The sequence below is a fragment of the Globicephala melas genome, chromosome 5, assembly GCF_963455315.2.
Source record: "Globicephala melas chromosome 5, mGloMel1.2, whole genome shotgun sequence".
NCBI classification, from domain to species: Eukaryota; Metazoa; Chordata; class Mammalia; order Artiodactyla; family Delphinidae; genus Globicephala; species Globicephala melas.
In genome coordinates, this window is record NC_083318.1 from 131,659,489 (window position 1) to 131,675,550 (window position 16,062).

The 16,062-nt window shown below is 40.1% G+C and overlaps 1 protein-coding gene across 6 annotated transcripts in view; it reads left to right on the plus strand.

Annotated features, from left to right (window-relative positions):
- The window catches only part of FAM13A (family with sequence similarity 13 member A), a 356,140-nt gene that overhangs the window by 222,850 nt on the left and 117,228 nt on the right, over positions 1-16,062 (plus strand). The gene's annotated exons all lie outside the window — the stretch shown is intronic.

Here is a 16,062-nt window from a genome sequence, read left to right on the forward strand (position 1 = left end):
CTCTTGTAGATGGGCCCAGTTAGGAGGCAAGAGTGGGTGCAGCGTATTCGGGACACACCAAACAGAAGTCCTGTGAGGAATCAGTGCGGAAAAGGCTGGGGAGGTGGGGTGAGGCCAAGCCACTGAGGACCTCGAATGCCAGCCTGCAGTTATGTCTTGTTCAGTCTTGCCCCTCACTGAACAGATGTTCAGCACTTGACCTCTGCTTCCAGGAGGTGCTTTAGGACAGAGGGTGCAGCAGTGAACAAAGCCGACTAGACCCTGGAGTTCATGGACCTTATGTTCTAGTGAGGGAGGCAATAGCAAGACACACAGGAAAAAAAAAAAAAAAAGCCTGTGAAGACCGTTTCAGCTCATTAATAAATGGGGGAGTTAAGAAACAAGTAGGTTAACGGCGTAGATGGACCCAAAGACCATTTTAGTTCGCTTAGGCAGGGGAAGCCTGAATTGAGACAAGAAGGCGGGAGAGAAGAGAGCCTGCAAGGCAAGCGCACTTCTGTGCAGAAGAACTGAGGTCGGGAAGCTTCGCTTCCTGCTACAGGTAACGGGAAACCAGGGAGGGTTCCAGCTGGGTAGGGTTAGGTGATGGGAGCCATGGCAAGTTGGCATGCTGGAAAAGGAATCTTCCATCAGCATGCAGGCTTGATTGCGAGAGGAGAGCTTGGAGGCTGGTGCAGTGTTGGTTCCTTCAACAGTTATTAATTTTCACTGAGATCTAGTTGTGTGGCATTTACTTGCTGGGCGCTGGGGATTTAGAGAATGAGAGGCATATGCCTTGCACTTGGGGAGGCAGAGGATAAGTGAGTAAAAATTCCATAATTATCATTAAATAGACATTCGCTACGTGCCTGTTACAGGCCAGGCACTGTGAAATGGGCTGGTGATAAAGTCATTCAAGTGCCTGTCTTAAGGCTCTTCGAAAACCGTCCGCAGGTTGCCGTGTGAGAGGTGGGGACCTGGAGTTCAGAAGTTTCAGAAAGAGGGTGATTTTTTGTTTGTTTGTTTGTTTTTTTGTGGTACGCGGGCCTCTCACTGTTGTGGCCCCTCCCGGTGCGGAGCACAGGCTCCGGACGCGCAGGCTCAGCGGCCATGGCTCACGGGCCCAGCCGCTCCGCTGCATGTGGGATCTTCCCGGACCGGGGCACGAACCCGTGTCCCCTGCATCGGCAGGCGGACTCTCAACCACTGCGCCACCAGGGAAGCCCATGAGGGTGATTTTTGAACTGAGGCTAGTGGGATTCGTGGAGGTACTGGGCAGGGAAACCAAGAGAAGGGTGCTTCTGGAAGAAAAAAAGCGCATGTGCAAGGACACGTAGGGCAGTGAGGACAGCTTGGAGGAGAGCTGTGAGTGCGGCGGGGAGACAGGACATCTGGATTTTGGAACTGAGACTGGCAGAGGGGCTAAAGGTGGGGTAAGAGACGAAGATGAATAGGTCAGGGCGTGAGCAGCTGTACCCCATATTAAGGAGCTTGGATTTTTCTCTTAGAAGTGACAGAGGGTGATTACAGGAATATAAGCAGGAAAACGATAGAAACAGACTTACATTTTATAAATTCCTGTGTGTTTCTGAGACACAAATCAAGAAGTGAGATTATGGAGAGAAGGCACAGCTAACATTGCTCTGGCCTCCGTTTGTCCCTCTGGTTAGCATATCTCCAGTTAAAACAAATGCATATTAGTATTTTTTAATTTCTTCTGTACCTTCCAATTGTTTTTTTAAGTACGGTCTTAAAGAACTAACTTCTTCCCGCTGGGCAACCGTAAAGATTTAGATAGGACAACACCTCCCTGTCAAACCTTGCAACCCACCATCGTGCAGAAGCTCATTCAGTCTCTTGTCTCTATCCATAAATCTGGAGTGTCTGTGCAGAGATTTTTACTTTTTTATTTTTATATACCTCTTAATAGATTGACAAATTATCAAAAGACAAATGGCGATCATTAAAATGAATTTAACTAAAAATAACTTTTAAACCCTTTATATGTCTTTGAAGTAGCAGAATAGGTCTTGTGCCAATTTTTATTTCAAAAATGAACTTACGAAGATGTTTTCATTTGCAGTTGCTTTCTAAAACAAGTTATTGGTTAGTTCATAAATTTGAGCTAGAAAAAAAGAAGTGTGCCTGTGTTTGGTACACACACTCAACTTTCTCTAAATCTTTTCTTAGGGAAGTTTCCATTTTTCTCTTTAACAGTTTATTGGTTGCCTCAGTCTTAACCACAGAGGTTGGCAGTGTTGTATTAAGTATTTTGCTATGCCCTTGTTCTCTAAATATAGTTACTTTGGCTTACCAACACTTTTCCAAGGAATTGGCAAGAAGCATTCATCTGAGCTTTTCATAGTATTGATTTATTTTTTAGTTGCTCCTATTAAAAGAAAAAAAAAGACAATTCAGCAAAATCTATTCTTGTTTGACCTATGATCTGGTAAGTTTGATTTACTCTACACAACAAAAAATAAAGCAATTCTCTTTGCACCTCTTAATAAAATCATTGTAACATAACAGTTTTATACATAACAGTTTGATTTTATACATAACAGTTTGATTTTCAGCGGAGCTACCATATCAGTTAACAACAAAGATAAAAGCAAGAAAGAACCTTTGGTATGAAATGTCCAGAATGATGACGTGTCCTATGATTTTTCAACAACGGGTTTGATATCTAGGGCTTTGAGAAGTGATTTTGGCTAACAGTGTGTTCTCGATAACTTGGAATTATTAGAGTTTAGACCTTGTTCAGTATTTTTTCCCAGGTTGGCTGACTTTGATCTTCTTTCTTCTTAGTTGCAAATCTTAAACATAGTCCCATTGCTTCTTGAGATGTAATAGAAATGTGAATTTTTATCAGCAAGTGTTCATTGTTTTTCTGCTCTTCAGATAGTGGCAGTAGAAATAAAAGCATAAAGGAGTAACACATTTTAAAATGAGCATTCAGAGAGGAGCTCAGTATCATGTATTGCTTACTGGCTGACTTCTATCTTGGAACATTATTTATTTATGTGAATAACTTTTTTCTGTATTTCTGTAATTGTCTAAAATTGGCTTTGAGGATGTAATCATATAAACAATCATTTTTCTAGTCTTCATAGAATCTTTCTCTCATAATTAAAATGGCTTCATGAGAAAAGCTTAGGAATAACTATCTCTTGATTTTGTTAGAGCTCAGTGGAGCTGTTTTATGCTGGATTCGCAGGCAAGGACAGAAGTGCTTAGTGAGAGGTTCACTTCATTCAATAAAGGCATTTAGCTAATCCATTTATATCATCTAAATCTGACATCAGCAATTTCCAGAATATTGTCAATAATTCTTTTTTGTAATCCAGCTGCTGGCATTACCAAAACTCACAGTAGACTGAAAGGCATAACTCCTAATCTGACATGCTGACTTCAAAGGAGTAAAGGCCTGTCCTTCTCCGCCGTGTAACTACAGTGCACAAGTTTGGTGGGTTAGAGGCACGCACAGAAATGAGGATATTGTTGGACAGATGCATCCCTTAGGCAAGGCTGGAACATTCCAGTCCCTCTCCCTACACATGATAATCTTATCCTGCTGCTTTTAAAAATACTGAGGAGAATATTTGTTTTGTCATTTACACAAGAACTAAACTGTAGGTGTTAACTCGGTTAGTAAACAGGCCACTTAAAAATTTTCCTGGAAGGGAAAGTTACACATCCATCCTAAAAAAGTAAAAGGAAAAGATCTGTATGTAAAGCTTAAGATGTTAAAATGATTTGAGGCTTCAAGGATAGCTATATTATTATCTATTTCAACCTGTGAAATAGATAAATGATTATTTTTTCATGTTACTGGCACTATACTCTATTATTACTTTCAGGATTTAATTTTAGAGCTTAAAGAAGAGGATTAATATTTTTAGTCTTTTAGATGTTAAACAATATTTATTGTAATGTTTTATTTGAAAGGTTATGCATTTCCTTAAATATGTGATTTTCTTAAAGGCCAAAGGAAAATTTTTACTTTTGTTCTATAAAGTCAGAGTGAAGACTCAAGAAAAACTGTATGTTGTATGATTCCATTTCTATGAAATGTCCAGAAAAGGCAAATTTATAGAAACAGAAAGTAGAGTTGTGATTGTCAGGGGGTGGGGAGCCAGGAAGGGACTGTATATGTACAGGAGATTAACTGTACATGCCTGGAGGGACCTTATTTAGGGGAATGAAAATATTCTAAACTGATTTATCGTGATAGTTAACACCACTTGGTAAAGTTACTAAAAATCACTGAACTGTGTACCTGAAAACGTGGGTTTTATGATATGTAAAATACACGTCAATAACACTGTTTAAAAAAATACAAACACAAAAAAAGTTGGAGTAAGGAGAAGTGCATATGCTTTACCAAGAAAGTCACTTGAGTGCAAATTGCTGAGATACCACTATTGTTATAAGTAAATGCTCTCTGCAGAGAATTGTGATTGCTACATTTTAAGAGAATTTGTTCCTTTGTACTTTCCATTGACTATGCCAGCATGGTGGCAGGAATAAAGGTCAGGTCCTCTTGAAATGCAATTCATAAGGAAAGAAAGGTAGAGAGGGGAAAAAGCTCTTTGTTTTTTCATCCCTGGAATGATTCCAGGTTGTGGTTTACTGTGCTATAATCAAAAGTTATTCAAGTGATCAGTATTTCAGGGAGACATAGAAACAGAAAGGAAAAGCTCCAACATCTTGGGAGTTCCACAAAGAAAATCATAGGTCCATTGTTCATAAAGCAGAAAAGTTACCCAGTATGCTTCTGTCAACAGAGGTTCATGGTCTCCTTTCCTGTAGGTAAGTGTCCTATAGACACATTGACAATGAAAATAAGTTTTGTACTTGGCTCTCACATAAAGAGATAACGCAAATAAGAGTGATTAAAATGCTTTCATTTTCTGTAATAGGAATAAATAAATAGCTACCACTATGCCAATCATTTACTTAAAATAATATGAAGAATATAGAATTAAAATGTATTTGCTTATGTTACAGAGGTGTTCCTAATTTGATAGATAAATGAGGGAAACGACAATAAATCTCTTTTCAATGTGTATTAAAAACAAATCGTTCCCTGGGATAGCATATTCTGCCTGAAAGCACTGTTGTATTCTGAAAGTTTTGTCTATGTATTCCATTTTTCAATACTTTAGAGTTACGTGAGGAATACGTTCTTCTTAGAAAAGTTTCAAATACCACCGATAAGACTAAAGTTCCCCTTGACTGTCTTGCTCTACAATTCAAATTCCCTCCCCTCTCCTCCAGGAGATAACTGTTATTATGGGTTCAATTATATATTCTTCCAGACGTCTTTCAGCGTATTTACACAGGAGTACAGTTTGCACACTTTTCCACTTTTTAGGAAACAATTTTCATGATACTGAATGTATCGTGACGCTTCACGTGTTCCTGAAGTTTTCCAGTTTCCTGTATCGTTTCCTCCTACTGTGTCATTCCTTCCCTTTCCTTCCCACCTTGCTATTCAGTGGTACTCCCTCCTCTGTCTGTTGTCTCTTCCACAGCTAATCTAGTCACAGAATGATAATACTCAAATCAGTATCTTGGCCCTAACTCAGTTCTAAGTTCCCAGGGCCTGCAGCCATCTCTACTTCAGCCTTTACCATAAACTCACTGTGCCCAGACAGAACTCACGTGTTCATCTTTCCCTCCAGCTTTGCTATGTGTTGCATCCTCTCAGCCACTAGACTCAAACCTTTTATATAATAAGTCACCAAATCTTGTCAGTATTTCCTTTTCAGTATCTCTGACATCCTTTTCCCCATTTTCTCCCCCATGATCTCAACTGTAATTTAGGCCTCCCTCACCTTGTGCTTAGATAATTACTACATCTTCTGCGCTCCTCTAACCTACTGGATTTATTTTCTTCATACAAGTTGGTCCTATGCCTCTGTTTTCAACTCCTAACTCTATACAGTGATTTCTGGATCTATATCTCCCATTCAGAATCCCGCATTGTATGTCACTCTTAACTAGCAGACGTGTCAACTTATCCATAAGATACCACAGACCCTTCCCTCGCCCCCTACCCCATCCATAGCCAGCCAATCCCAGAATGCTCTTGGACAGTCTCACTGTCTATATTTGCCTCACTACTACCCTACTCCTTACCACGTCTGCAAATGCAAATGCAGATCATACTCCTTCTCAGAACTATTTAGTGGCTTACACGTGCCCAACCTACAAGAAAATCCTTTCTCTGTTCTCTACCTGTCTTTCCAGCCCCTCCTCCCTCCTCTATGGCTGCCTTTTTCTCATACTTACAGCCACCATATAACCCATACTTTCCATGACTATCTTGATTTCAGGTGTATCCTCTTCAAGATTAAATCATGTGTCAGACTTTGTCTTGATATTTGCTTAAAAAATGTTTACAGCAAGATGACAGAATAGGAGGTGCCACGCCCATACCCCCCACAGCAACAATAACTTGGCAGCCGTCCGCAGACAGAAGTGCCTTTGTGGGAGCTTTGGGATCCAGGTAAGAGGCTGCATAGCTCAAGACTAAGGAAGGTCATTTTGAGAAAACCTACCCTCACCCAGGTGACAGGCTCACAAACCATGGTTCCATGATAGTGGCTACAGGCCTGGGAAAGGGCCCATTCCCCTGTGGACTCAGCTGTAGCCCCCTTTGGCCTTGGTTCCACCACCAGTACCACACAAGGGACCAGGGAGGAAACACGCCCACCCATGCCTTGGGTAACAGGTCCATGACCTCAGTCCCAACTGTAGACCTGAAGCAGCCTGTGACCTGGCTCCAGCCACTCTCAGCCTTAATCTGGAAATAATCCCTCCCACCCAGGGATCCAGCAGGAGTGACATTTGTCCATTTCCCCAAAGGCAGGCCTGCCAACCTCGGTCTGACTGAGGATTCTGAAGTAGCACTGTGTCTCGCCCCAGCTCCTACCAGCTGTGCTCCAAGACTAGTCCTGCCTACCCAGGGACCTGGCAGCAGACTCGCTTCTCCAAGCCCCCAGAGGCAGGCCTGTTTAGCTTAGTCCAACTGTGGATTCTGAAGCAGCACTATGACCTAGCTAGCACCAGCGGCACTCAGCCATGGGCCAGTGGCAGTCCTACCCACCTAGGAACCTGGCAAGAGGCACATCCATCCATATACCCAGAGGCAGGGATACAGACCTCAGACTTGGTTGTGGACCCCAAAGCAGTCCCGTGACTCAGTTCCAGCCTCTCTCAGCAATGGTCAGGGGCAGTCCTGCCCACCCAGGACCTGGCAGGAACCCTCCCATAGACCTGGCAGGAGCCACACATCTGGTAACAGGCCACTGTCTGAGGACCCTAAGGCAGACCCTTGTCCCAGTGCCAGCTCTACTAACCAAGGTCCTGGAGGCAGTTGCACCATCCCAGGGAGCAGATAGGATCCACACCTGCCTAAGTCCACCAACCACAGACCCAGCAGCAGCCCTATGACATGGCTTTAATCCTGCTTAACTGGGATCCCAGAGGCAATTCCATCAGCTCGGGGACCTAAAAGAAGAATGTCTTTTCCTGCCGAAAACAGTCTGTAAAGACCAGAAGAAGTGTTTGCGCCTTCAAATGCACAGATACAAGTACAAGGCTACACATATCATAAAGAATCAGGCAAACATGACACCACAAAAGGAAACCAGTAAAGCTCCAATAACCAAACCTAATAAGTGGAGATAGACACATTTCCTGAAAAGTATTTTTTTAAATCGTGTTTTAAAAGCTCATCATGGGACTTCCCTGGTGGCGCAGTGGTTAAGAATCCACCTGCCAATGCAGGGGACATGGATTCGAGCCCTGGTCTGGGAAGATCCCACATGCCGCAAATCAATTAAGCCCATGCACCACAACTACTGAACCTGCGCTCTAGAGCCCGCGAGACACAACTACTGAGCCCGCATGCCACAACTACTGAAGCCCACATGCTTAGAGCCCATGCTCCACAACAGCAGAAGCCACCACAATAAGAAGCCCGCGCACCGCCATGAAGAGTAGCCCCCGCTTGCCGCAACTAGAGAAAGCCCGCGCTCAGCAACGAAGACCCAATGCAGCCAAAAGTAAATAAATAAATTTTTTTAAAAAAGCTTATTGAGATGCAAGAGAACATAGATAGCTAAATAAAATCAGGAAAACAGTACATAACAGATCAAGACATATAATAGAGAAATAGAAACCATAAATGCAATCAAACAGAAATCCTGGAGCTGAAGAATACAATGACAGAACTGAAAATCCAATAGAGACCTTCAACAGTGCAGAGTTGATCATGAAGAAGGAAGAATCAGCCAACTTGAAGATAGGTCATTTAGCATTAGCTGGAGGAACAAAAAAAAAAATGAAAAAGAGTGACAAAATTGTGCAAGACCTAGAGGACACCATTAAGCAAATGAATGTACACAACGTAGAAGTTCAAGCAGGAGAGAGAGAGAAAGGAGAAGAAAACTTATTTTAAAAAATCATGGCTGAAAACTTCCTGAATCTTAAAAGGGATATGAACATTCCAGGTGAAGCTCAAAGGACCCCAAGCAAGATTACTCTGAGACATGTTATACAGATTGTCAAAGGTCAAAGACCAAGAGAGACTCCTGAAAGCAGCAAGAGAAAATACAATTCGTCGCCTACAAGGGAACCCTCATGAGGCTATAAGTGGATTTTTGGGCATGATCCTTGTAGGTCAGGAGGAAATGGGATGATACATTCAAAGTGTGAAAGAAAAAACTGCCAACCAGGAGTACTATATCTGACAAAGCTGTCCTTCAGAAATGAAGGGGAGATGAATACATTCCCAGACAAACAAAAGCTCAGGGAATTCATCGCCACAAGACCTGCCTTACAAGAAAGGCCTAAGAGCGTTATTCAAATTGAAAGAAAAGGAAGCTAAGTAACCACATGAAAACGTACTACCCGGACTTCCCTGGTGGCGCAGTGGTTAAGAATCTGCCTGCCAATGCAGGGGACACAGGTTCAAGCCCTGGTCTGGGAAGATCCCACATGCCATAGAACAACGAAGTCCGTGTGCCACAACCACTGAGCCTGTGCTCTAGAGCCCACAAACCACAACTACTGAAGCCCGCGTGCCTAGAGCCTATGCTCCGCAACAAGAGAAGCCACCGCAATGAGAAGCCCACGCACCACAATGAAGAGTAGCCGCTGCTCACTGCAACTAGAGAAAGCCCGCACACGGCAATGAAAACCCAGTGCAGCTCCCAAAGTTAATTAATTAATTAATAATAATTTAAAAATACTACCCAAAGAGATCCACAGATTCAGTGTAATTCCTATCGAAATTCCAATGGTATTTTTCACAGATTAAAAAAAAAAAAATCCTGAATTTTATATGGAACCACAAAAGACCCCAAAGAGTGAAAGCTATCTTGAGAAAGAAAACAAAGCTGGAGGCATCATATTCCTGATTTCAAACTATGTTACAAAGGAATAGTAATCAAAACGGTATGCTATTGGTATGAAAACAGAGACATACCAATGGAGCAGAATAGTCAACCTAGAAATAAACCTAAGCATATACAGTCAACTAATCTTTGACAAGGGTGCTAAGAATACACAGTGGAGAAAGGATAGGCTCTTCAATAAATGGTGTTAGGAAAACTGGATATCTACATGCAAAAGAATGAAACTGGACCCGTATCTTACACCACACTTGAAAATTAGCTCAAAATGGATTAAACACCTAAATGTAAAACCTGAAACTGTAGAACTGCTAGAAGAAAACACTGGGGAAAAGCTCCTTGACGTTGGTTTTGGCAGTGATTTTTTTGATACAACTCTAAAAGCACAGGCAACAAAACCAAAAATCAACAGGTGGGACTACATCAAACTAAAAAGCTTCTGCACAGTCAAGGAAACCACCAACAAAAAGGGCAAACTGTGGAATGGCAGAAAATATCAATATTTCAATCTATATACCTAAGAAAGGGTTAATATCCAAAATACATAAGGAACTCATATAACTCAATAGCAAAAAAAAAAAAAAAAAAAAAAAATCCAGTTAACCCAATTAAACTGGGCAAAGGACTTGAATAGACATTTTTCCAAAGAAGACATAGGAATGGTCAGCAGGTATATGAAAAAGTGCTCAACATCACTAATCATCAAGGAAATGTAAAATAGAACCACAATGAGCTATTGCCTCACACCTGTTAGGATAACTGTCATCAGGAAGACAAGAGAGAGCAAGCATTGTGAGGATGTGGAGGAAAAGGAACCCTTGTGTGTTGTTCGTAGGTATGTAAGTTGGTATAGCCACATGGGAAAGAGTGTGGTGCTTCCTCAAAAAATTTAAAAATAGAATTAACATGTAATCTAGCAATCCCACTTCTGGGTATGTATTTGAAGGAAATGAAATTGGTATCTCAAAGAGATATCTGCACTCCCATGTTCATTGTAGCATTATTTATAATAGCCAATATATGGAACCACCTAAGTGTCTGTCAGTGGATGAAGAGATAAAGTCAACATGGTATAAATAATATGCCATTGTGTGTGTATATCCATTGCTTGTATATTTCTTGTGTGTGTGTGTGTGTGTGTGTGTGTATATATGGTATATGTATACACACATACACTCACACAGACGAGGGAAATTCTGCCACTTGAGACAACTTGGATGAGCCTGACAGACGTTATGCTAAGTGAAATAAGTGAAATAAGACAGAGCAAGACGAATACTGTATGATTTCACTTATATGTGGAATCTAAAAAGGTTGAACTCATAAAAGCAGAGTAGAACAGTGGTTGCCAGGGATTTGAGGTGTTGGGGAAAAGGAGAGATGTTGGTCAAAGGATAAAAATATTCAGTTATAAGATGAGTAAGTTCTGAGGATCTGATGTTTTGCATGATGACTATAATTAACAATACTGTGTTGTATACTTGAAATTTGCTAAGACAGTCAGCCTTAATTGGTCTCACCAGAAAAACAAAATTGTAGCTGTGAGGTGACGGATGTGTTAATTTGCCTGATTGTGGTAATCATTTTACAATGTATACACATATCAAATCATCACAGTTTATACCTTAAATATATGCAATTTGTATTTGTCAATTATATCTCAGTAATGCGAGAAAAAATTAAATAACCCTACGTGTAACATTTTTGTTTACATCACAGTTTTGTCAGGTGACCCTGTGAAAGGATTTTCAGAGCTGAAAAGTAATCTTGGATGAAGAAACTATGATTCTGCGAAGGTTATGCATTTCACAGATATTTATTGAGTTAGGTGAATTATCTAAGATTACATAGTTAATTGGCAGGCTGAGATTAATATATGTCTTCTGATTATTTTACAATTATTTCCTGCCTGTCTTCTACCTTGATTTACTTCACCCTTTCATGTCTTTATACTTCTCTCTTCAACCTGATTGTGACTTCCTGAACTAGAGGGACTGCATCTTATGTGGTGTTTTTGTATCCATGACAGTACCTAGTAGGTATATACTTAGCTGCTCCTGCCATAGTCATTATTCTTGTAATATTATTACACGTGCTCAATTTGAATTTCTACTCTCGTCCTCTTAGCTGACGTTGAGGTCTGATTCTAAAATGGTGGAATTTTATGTGTTAATTCTGTTTTTTGTGGTCCTTGGAAAGTGTTCCTTGGGGATTTTGCACTGGCCACCCTTGAAAATGCCACAGAATTCCAGGCAGCTGTGCCCTCTCATCATCCCCACTTAATCTCTGTGCCGTCTCCCTACGGGGGCTCTGGCCCTGATGTTGCATTTCTATCAGTAATGTGCTGCTTATTTATGTAGGAGAAGTTCGTTGTTTTATGTGGCTCATAACATCTCTGTGCAACTCTCTGCCCTTGTAGCAGAAATCGTGTCTTGTGATGTTTGCCAAGTGACACGTCATATTTTAGTCACATTACAACAGTAAATCTCATAAGATTCAGGCTTCCAATGATATTAATAATGAATCAATATTCAACAATATTAACTGTACCCATTGTATTTCAAGATATCTAATCTGTTAACTCCGGCAATCAACTATGACTTTCTGAGGTCAAGCCAGCAACAGAAAGCAGCCATAATTATCCTGTGTTTGTACTTCATAAAGGTCACTCCAGTTACTTCCTGAACATCTGTTTGTTCCCCATAGTGTCTCACTCTCTGCTACTTGGAAAAAGGTTTCAGAACTTTTAACTGAGTAGTGAAGCTGAATTGAAATTAGGATTCTTAGCTACAAGATTCATAACCATGTCATGTACAGTATAATTTGAAAAATTACCAAATGTAAGTGTGCTGCTGAGTCTTTAAGGTTTCCTCCAATAAGTCCCACATGAGGAAAGGAAAGTTTAAAACCACCTTGTGAAAAGCATAGTGGTAAGTCTCGCCACACAGTTCACCTACAGAGCTATTATTTTCTGAGGTATTTACGCTCCCTGGCCTTCGTAACAAAGATTAATAGAAAACTAGGTTTGAAAAAGTCCCCAGGGTCCCAGACTAGGTTAGAAAAAATATCGAATTCCATTTCTATAGATAGTTTCCTAATCTATTCTTAACACCACTAGCTCCCATGATAAATATTCCAGGGTCATCTTAGATAAACTATTTCATATACGTTGAATAACTATTAAACATGTTTTCTAGTGTTTAATTTCAATCTCCCTTTATTCCTGTAATTTAAAATGAAAGTCCCTGATATTTCTCCAATTATTTTGATTATTAAAAAAACAATTTACCTATTCACCAAGGTCTGCCACTCAATACAATTGCTCTCTTCAAATTTTGGCATTTCACTGGAATGCAAATTTCAATTTAAAAGTTTTTTCTGAATTCCATTTATAGTATGAGCAGTTGGTAAGGGAAGGTAAGTCATGGTAAAGAAATTTATTATCATGTTTGCAGATCTTTTTTTTTACACAAATTTAAGGAGTTATTTTTTATCGTTAACTTGGAAGTATTTTTGATACCAGTTTTATTTTTTTAATATTTACTTATTTGGTTGCACCAGGTCTTAGTAGCGGCAGGCTGGCTCCTTAGTTGTGGCTCGCCAGCTCCTTAGTTGCAGCACATGGGCACCTTAGTTGTGGCATGCAAACTCTTAGTTGCAGCATGCATCTGGGATCTAGTTCCCTGACCAGGGATCAAACCCGGGCCCACCGCGTTGGGACTGCGGAGTCTTATACACTGCGCCACCAGGGAACTCCCTGCAGATCATTGCTAGTAACATGTAAATCACCAGAGTATATCTGGACGACTGTGGTCTTAACTGAATTTATTTTAGTAATTCAAAGTCAACAGCTTCTTATTGGGCACATTCTTTGTACTGCACATTTTGCACTGGGCCCTGAGAAGTCAAACAGAACTAAGGCACCATCTCTAATCTTTCGGGGTCTCCTAGTCCATTAAGTGAGGCAAACTTATACATGGTTAAAAATGATAAAAAATGCAGAAGGTTTTATTTTTTTGTCACTATAACTTTTTTTAACATCTTTATTGGAGTATAATTGCTTTATAATGGTGTGTTAGTTTCTGCTTTATAACAGAGTGAATCAGTTATACATATACATAAGTTCCTATATCTCTTCCCTCTTGTGTCTCCCTCCCTCCCACCCTCCCTATCCCACCCCTCTAGGCGGTCACAAAGCACCGAGCTGATCTCCCTGTGTTATGCAGCTGCTTCCCACTGGCTATATGTTTTATGTTAGGTAGTGTATGTTAGGTAGTGTATATATGTCCATGCCACTCTCTCACTTTGTCACAGCTTACCCTTACCCCTCCCCGTATCCTCAAGTCCATTCTCTAGTAGGTCTGTGTCTTTATTCCCGTCTGGCCCCTAGGTTCTTTACGACTTTTTTTTTTTTTTTTTTTTAGATTCCATATATATGTGTTAGCATACGGTATTCGTTTTTCTCTTTCTGACTTACTTCACTCTGTATGACAGACTCTAGGTCCATCCACCTCACTACAAATAACTCAATTTTGTTTCTTTTTATGGCTGAGTAATATTCCATTGTATATATCTGCTATTTCTTCTTTAAACATTCATCTGTCGATGGACACTTAGGTTGCTTCCACGTCCTGGCTATTGTAAATAGAGCTGCAATGAACATTGTGGTGCATGACTCTTTTTGAATTATGGTTTTCTCAGGGTATATGCCCAGTAGTGGGATTGCTGGGTCATATCGTAGTTCTATTTTTAGTTTTTTAAGGAACCTCCATACTGTTCTCCATAGTGACTGTATCAATTTACATTCCCACCAACAGTGCAAGAGGGTTCCCTTTTCTCCACACCCTCTCCAGCATTTATTGTTTGTAGAGTTTTGGATGATGGCCATTCTGATCGGTACGAGATGCTATCTCATTGTAGTTTTGATTTGCATTTCTCTAATGATTAATGATGTTAAGCATTCTTTCATGTGTTTGTTGGCAATCTGTATATCTTCGTTGGAGAAGTGTCTATTTAGGGCTTCTGCCCATTTTTGGATTGGATTGTTTGTTTATTTGTTATTGAGCTGCATGAGCTGCTTGTAAATTTTGGAGATTAATCCTTTGTCAGTTGCTTCATTTGCAAATATTTTCTCTGATTCTGAGCGTTGTCTTTTCGTCTTGTTTATGGTTTCCTTTGCTGTGCAAAAGCTTTTAAGTTTCATTAGGTCCCATTTGTTTATTTTTGGTTTTATTTCCATTTTTATAGGAGGTGGGTCAAAAAGGATCTTGCTGTGATTTATGTCATAGAGTTCTGCCTATGTTTTCCTCTATGAGTTTGATAGTGTCTGGCTTTACACTTAGGTCTTTAATCCATTTCGAGTTTATTTTTGTGTATGGTGTTAGGGAGTGTTCTAATTTCTTTTACATGTACCTGTGCAGTTTTCCCAGCACCACCTATTGAAGAGGCTGTCTTTTCTCCACTGTATATTCTTGCCTCCTTTATCAATGATAAGATGACCATATGTGTGTGGGTTTATCTCTGGGCTTTCTGTCCTGTTCCATTGATCTATATGTCTGTTTCTGTGCCAGTACCATACTGTTTTGATTACTGTAGCTTTGTAGTATAGTCTGAAGTCAGGGACGCTGATTCCTCCAGCTCCATTTTTCTTCCTCAAGATTGCTTTGGCTATTCGGGGTCTTTTGCATTTCCATACAAATTGTGAAACTTTTTGTTCTAATTCTGTGAAAAATGCCAGTGGTAGCTTGCTAGGGATTGCACTGAATCTGTAGATTGCTTTGGGTAGTAGAGTCATTTTCACAATGTTGATTCTTCCAATCCAAGGACATGGTATATCTATCCATCTGTTTGTATCATCTTTCATTTCTTTCATCAGTGTCTTATAATTTTCTGCATAGAGGTATTTTGTCTCCTTAGGTAGGTTTATTCCTAGATATTTTATTCTTTTTGTTGCAGTGGTAAATGGGACTGTTTTCTTAATTTCACTTTCAGATTTTTCAGCATTAGTGTATAGGAGTGCTGGAGATTTTTGTGCATTAATTTTGTATCCTGCTACTTTACCAAATTCATTGATTAGCTCTAGTAGTTTTCTGGTAGCATCTTTAGGATTCTCTATGTATAGTATCATGTCATCTGCAAACAGTGACAGCTTTACTTCTTCTTTTCTGATTTGGATTCCTTTTATTTCTTTTTTTTCTCTGATTGCTGTGGCTAAAACTTCCAAAATTATGTTGAATAATAGTGGTGAGAGAGGGCAGCCTTGTCTTGTTCCTGATCTTAGTGGAAATGGTTTCAGTTTTTCACCATTGAGGATGATGTTGGCTGTGGATTTGTCATATATGGACTTTATTATGTTGAGGAAAGTTCCTTCTATGCCTACTTTCTGGAGTGTTTTTATCATAAATGGGTGTTGAATTTTGTCGAAAGCTTTCTCTGCATCTATTGAGATGATCATGTGGTTTTTCTCCTTCAATTTGTTAATATGGTGTATCACATTGATTGATTGGCATATATTGAAGAATCCTTGCATTCCTGGAATAAACCTCACTTGATCATGGTGTATGATCCTTTTACTGTGCTGTTGAATTCTGTTTGTTAGTATTTTGTTGAGGATTTTTGCATCTATGCTCATCAGTGATATTGGCCTGTAGTTTTCTTT